The sequence below is a fragment of the Hypomesus nipponensis genome, chromosome 17 (genome assembly GCF_054491055.1).
Source record: "Hypomesus nipponensis isolate SF chromosome 17, ASM5449105v1, whole genome shotgun sequence".
NCBI lineage: Eukaryota > Metazoa > Chordata > Actinopteri > Osmeriformes > Osmeridae > Hypomesus > Hypomesus nipponensis.
In genome coordinates this window covers 17,134,955-17,140,954 of record NC_140377.1, presented here as the reverse complement: position 1 = coordinate 17,140,954, position 6,000 = coordinate 17,134,955, and the positions used below count along the sequence as shown (strand labels likewise).

The window sequence follows — 6,000 nt, the reverse complement described above, 5'->3', positions numbered from 1 at the left end:
CAACGTTGTTTTGTGACGTTACCAGTCCGTAACTGCGACCTCCTAGCAACGTAATTTTGTGACGTTGCCAGTCCGTAACTGCAACGTCAATTAAGTAACCTATATTTCTCAATTCTACTGCTTATATTGGGGCGGTTCATCTGCAGACCTCATTTGCCCCAAATGCTACTTGTTCTTGTATAATAGGCTACCTATAGCCAACTTCAGGAGGACTATGTTTGTGTGGTGTGTAGCCTAACTTAAGCTAATCATAAACAAGGCAACATTTCCATGTAACATTCAGTCATTTTATTTCAAACAAAGTGCCAAACAGTGAATTAAAATCTTCTGCCAGTCCCCGCTACAGGTCCTGTCTGTTGGCTCTGACAATAAAGCACAAAAGAAGTTAGTGTCCTATCAACATAATTGCACGTGTGAAAGGGGCTATACAAGTCATTAAAAAAATCACATCTAGAATAATATACATCATCAAAAAAAAGATTATGGGATTCTAGTTTGTCACATAGCCATATGAAAGGTTGGATATGGAAGCTGCAATCATGATTCATTCACCTGGCTGGGGCGTGTTTGAGTGTCTCCGCTATAAGGAGCTCCACAGCCTTCTCTCTCCGTCCCGTCTTTCACTTCATCACAGCATCTGCAATTAGAAGTCATGAACTTATTGTTAGCACCAATTTGAGCGTTGAACGCTGTGTGTAAGCCAGAGTTCATGGCATCTCAATACACTTACCATTCTCTTTCAGAACTCCAGCACCTGAAGGTGCTCCTCAAGGTCTTGGAGTTCAGCCTGTGTTTGGGCCACCTGTAGGTCCATCACTGGCACCTCTTCAGTGTCTGCCCTGTAGTCGCCTGAATAGGTCAACCTCTCGCTGGTTTTACTCCAATGTCTCCATCTTCCGGAGCATAACCTGTAATGTGTCTGTCATTAAAGACAAGTAAACCAAGTTTACAAGAGTTAGCATGATTGGCATACACTGAGGTTCATCTAGATTAGCTGTAACATTGATGTAAATAACAAATGTTACCTTGAATGGTTGTATACAAAGCATATTAGTATGACGATTTGTTGTTTTGACAAATATGTATCCCCGGCCACGATCAAAACAACTTATGTATGCCTTACAATGAGTTGGCAATGCTATTGAGAAGCTTTGAGTATTTTTGAGTGTCTTATATTTGCACTTGCCTGGCTGCCAGCTGTTTTCCTGGGCCCTCAATGGGTTCTCCTCCACCAGACCAGAGTTGACACCTAGGGGTATGGCATCTGGTGATGCAAAAGTTTAAAGTCATGCTTTTGCTTCAAAACATAGCCTTTGCCATGGCTCATACGATTATTGTCACTGTTAAATGGTCATTCATTACTTTACCATCATTTCCTTGGGACACAGTGCTAGGCCGTGTGACGGTGGTAGGATAATCTGTACAGAAATGAAAGTGGAATGTAGTTTACATACATGGTATTGGTATATTGATATTAAAGGGGCGATTGACTGGGTTTTGGGGGTATTTCACACTGTTCCTTAAGGTCTCCGAATAGGGTATGTAACATTGGTTGGGTTGAAAATGGCCCGGGTGCTGTTCTATGCCCCTGATAGATCCTCTGAAATGTTCCCAGGAAAAAACACTAGCTTTTCTCCTTTAATGGTATGCTCATTAATATTTAGATAAGCTGTGCGCTGATTGGTTGGTTTTTAACGAGTGAAGTTGGGGATCAAAAACGCAACACGGCCAACAGCAGCACTCACTGAAACACTGAAGTTGGAGACTTGAAATAAAAACGCGCAAATAAATCTAATGTGTCTACACAACACTGTTTTCAACAGATTGACTGCATATCATTTGAAATTATAACATTACTTGTTTCCACTTCTGTTGTTGAAGCAAACTGGATTGATTTAGGTGGGTAGAACGTTAGGCTACAGCTTAGCAACCAAACCATATCGTGATTCTACTCGGCTTCAGTTAGCTAGCTCTAGATATCTTGCTGAAAAATAACATGACAAAGATCTGGACAAACATGCATCGTGAACTGTAGATTTACAAAACACAGGTTATTTATTTGAATGAAACACAGTCAGGAACATGAAACATCGTTAGCCCCATTGCCTATAAACTAGGCTAAATGATCACACATTCTACCTATGCTCTTGCGTTAGCAAGCTAAACTAGTTTAGTCTACATTGCCTACAGTCTAGGTGTTACTAGCAATGCTAATGTATCATGTATCTAGCACCTGCCTTTCTCCAGTTCTTTCAAATAGATAGCAAGGCGTTGGCAATAAGCCAGACTGCTGTTCGTTTTCTGGCTATTTTTTTGGAAGTTTCCCTTCTAATGCCGACTACAGCTAGTCTAGCTAGAGTCATTTGATGTGTGTAGAAACTTATTTAGCATTCTTCCTGCTATGCTATACACAGCACTGTGGCAACCCAGGGGACTTGGAGGCCCGATACACCATACAATAGGACTCAGACACCGGAGGTTAACAAATTGTTCTTTACTATAAGATTGCAGGGTAAGGGTAGTGGGACAAACTGTAAGGTTAGCGGGTTGGGCAACGCTCCTCCAGGGTTGTCTTTCTGGTTCTCTCCCCCCCTGGACTTGGGCTGGCTCCCCTTTAAGCCCTCGCCTAATTGCCTGATGGGCTCCAGGTGTGTCCAGTGCCAGGTGCCCAGTGGCTGCAGCACCTCGACTGGCAGGTAGACGCCCTCTATCACGTCGCCCAATCGTAGTCGAGGGACCCACCCACGAGGCCGGATTGGCCGGCCTGACTCCCCTGGTTTGCTACACACCCCCTCCACCTGCTCCAGGCAGGGGCTGAGAGCGTCCACAAACCAGCATTCATCCCTCCTGGAGAGGGCATCGGCGTTCCCGTTGGCTCTCCCCGACCTGTGCACAACGGTAAAATTAAAGTTTTGCAATTCCAAGAACCACCGAGTGACTCGTGCATTGGTGTCCTTGGCCGTGGCCATCCATTTGAGCGGTGCATGGTCCGTTACCAGTGTAAACTGTCTGCCAATGAGATAGTGCCGCAGCTTGGTCAGGGCCCATTTAATAGCCAGGCATTCTTTTTCCACCGTAGAATAGTTCCTCTCATGTTTTTGTAACTTACGGCTAATGTACGTCACGGGGTGTTCCTCCCCCCCCCTTGCCTGGGATAGCACAGCTCCCAGTCCTGTCCCAGAGGCGTCGGCATGAACAACAAACGTGTCCCCAAAGTCTGACGTATTCAGGACTGGCTCGGTGCATAAGGCCTTCTGAAGGGCAGTGAACGCTGCCTCCGCCTCGACATTCCAGAGGACCTGCTGTGGGTGTTGCTTTCTCATCATCTCGTGTAGAGGAGCCGCAATGGTAGCAAAGTGAGGGATAAAACACTGATAATAGCCCACAAGGCCCAGGAAGGTCTTTACTTGCCTCTTCGTTGCTGGCTTAGGCCAGGTGGTTATAGCCTCCAATTTTCGGAGTTGGGGCTTCACACAGCCCCTCCCAATAGTGTAGCCGAGGTATTCCGCCTCCTCAAGGCCCAGCTTACACTTCTGGGGATTGGCTGTCAGGCCGGCACGTCGTAGAGCTCCAAGGACCGTTCCCAGGTGGCCAAGGTGGGAGGTCCAGTCAGGGCTATGGATTATGACATTGTCTAGGTAGGCGGCGGCATACTCGCGATGAGGGCGGAGAATCTGGTCCATCATACGTTGGAACGTAGCTGGCGCTCCATGGACTCCAAAGGGCAGCACTTTGTAGTGGTACAAGCCGTCTGGAGTAGTAAAAGCCGTCTTTTCCTTGGCTGTCTCTGTGAGGGGAACCTGCCAGTATCCTTTGGTAAGATCAAGCGTAGACACAAAGCGGGCGGGGCCTAATCGCTCAATCAGCTCATCCACTCTAGGCATGGGGTAGGCATCAAACTTAGAGACTTCATTCAACTTTCTAAAGTCATTGCAGAATCGAGCAGAGCCGTCCGGTTTGGGAATCAGAACTATGGGGCTGGACCAGGCACTACGTGACTCCTCAATAACACCCATTTCCAACATCTTTCTCACCTCTTCCTTAATGGTGGCCCTCTTGGCCTCGGGGATACGGTAGGGCCGGAGCCTCACCGTCTTTCCTGGTTCGGTGATTATGTTGTGATGGATTACATCAGTTCGTCCGGGTAGGTTGGAGAAGACATCTTTAAACCGACTGGCCAGCTCTACCAGGTCTTGGCGGTGGACAGGGGTCAGCTGAGAGCCTAGAGGTACCTGTGATGAGTCAGAACCTAGAACGTCCGCTGTTAACGATGTAATCGGCACGCCATCAGAGGCATGCCATTTCTTGAGAAGGTTTATGTGGTAAATCTGGCAGGATTTTCTTCGACCCGGTTGTCTCACCTTGTAGTTGACCCCACTTACTTTCTCCACTACCTCATAGGGCCCCTGCCATTTTGCTAGGAACTTGCACTCTGCCGTAGGTATGAGGACAAGGACATACTCACCAGGCCGGAACTCCCGCACTTGAGCTTTCCGATTGTAGACCCGGGCCTGGGCTTGTTGTGCTTGCTGCATATGTTCTCGTACAAGGGGCCATATTTTAGCCATCCTCTCTTGCATCTGATCCACGTACTCTATGACGGAGCGGTGGGGAGAAGGTTGTTGCTCCCAAGCCTCTTTAGCCAGATCCAGCATGCCTCTGGGTCTCCGTCCATACAGCAACTCGAACGGCGAAAACCCTGTGGAAGCTTGGGGTACTTCTCGGACGGAAAACAAGACATAAGGAAGTAGTTGGTCCCAGTTTTTCCCTTCCACCTCAATAACTCTCCTCAGCATTTGTTTGAGGGTCTTGTTAAACCGCTCCACGAGGCCATCGGTCTGTGGGTGGTACACTGACGTTCTTATTTGACTTACTTTCAACAATCTGCACATCTCCTTCATTACCCGAGACATGAAGCAGCTTCCCTGGTCCGTCAAGACCTCCTTTGCAATGCCTACTCGACTGAAGAGGAGGAATAATTCTCGGGCCACAGCTTTAGCATTAGCAGCCCGTAAGGGCACCGCCTCGGGGTAACGAGTGGCATAATCCATGATGACTAAGATATACCGATGCCCCCTACTGGACTTTGGCAGGGGTCCTGCTATATCCATGGCCACTCTCTGGAAGGGGGTGTCAAGTATAGGTAAAGGGATCAAAGGGTTCCGATACGGTACCTTCGGGGCAGTCTTCTGGCACTCCCTACAGCTTTTGCAATAATCCTGGACCGCCCTTTTCACCCCAGGCCAGTAGAATCGACCCAGGATTCTGTCGTAGGTCTTCTCCACCCCTAAATGAGCTCCTAAAAGATGTGAGTGGGCAAGGTACAGAACTTTGGGAACATAGCATCTTGGGACTAGCAGCTGATCAACAACGAGTTCACCCCGCTTAACCACCCTATACAAGAGGCCCTTTTTCACAGAGAAATGTGGGAAACTGACTTGACTCACCCCTTCCACATGTTTCCCCTCAACGACCGCTAGGTTTTGTCTGACGTGTTCCAAGTTGGCGTCCTCCAGTTGGGCGGTCCCAAACTGCCCTTTGCCACCCCCCTTTTCCTCTTCAGCAAGGGGAAACTCAGAAAAAACTTCAGAAAAAACGTTGTCGGATGAGGCTTCGTCCGGCCCCCCTTCCTCCTCTCCCAGGGCCTCTCTAGGGATGTGCACTTCGTCATCCGTTTCGTCTTCAGATGAAAGGGAGAGCCCCGAGGGTGCTGCACAGGCATGCACCACCTTAACTTTTCGGTTTCTCAGAGGTGTCTTCCCCGTGCTACTTCTCCGAGGGCCCCCGGTCTTGTGGGCCCACAACCGCCAGAATATAGGGCAGTCCCGCCCTATCAACACTGATACCGGCAACTTCTCTACTACGCCAGCCTCGACCTCAAAGGTACCCCTCGTGGTCTGCACCTTGATGCGGGTCGTGGGATAGTACCGTGAATCTCCATGGATGCATGACACGGGGATGGGGGGCCCATTGGGACCAGTGGTCAACTCTGGCCTTATT

General features: G+C 48.6%; 1 long non-coding RNA gene across 1 annotated transcript; it reads right to left on the bottom strand.

Moving 5' to 3' along the window:
- Window positions 1-265: 265 nt before the first annotated feature.
- Window positions 266-1,776, bottom strand: LOC146253741 (uncharacterized). Its single transcript, XR_014731875.1, has 5 exons — window positions 1,368-1,776; window positions 1,026-1,264; window positions 731-919; window positions 553-637; window positions 266-362 (listed from the first exon to the last, which is right to left on the bottom strand). It is a non-coding gene; the product is annotated as an uncharacterized LOC146253741 (long non-coding RNA).
- Between the last annotated feature and the right edge of the window lie 4,224 nt (window positions 1,777-6,000).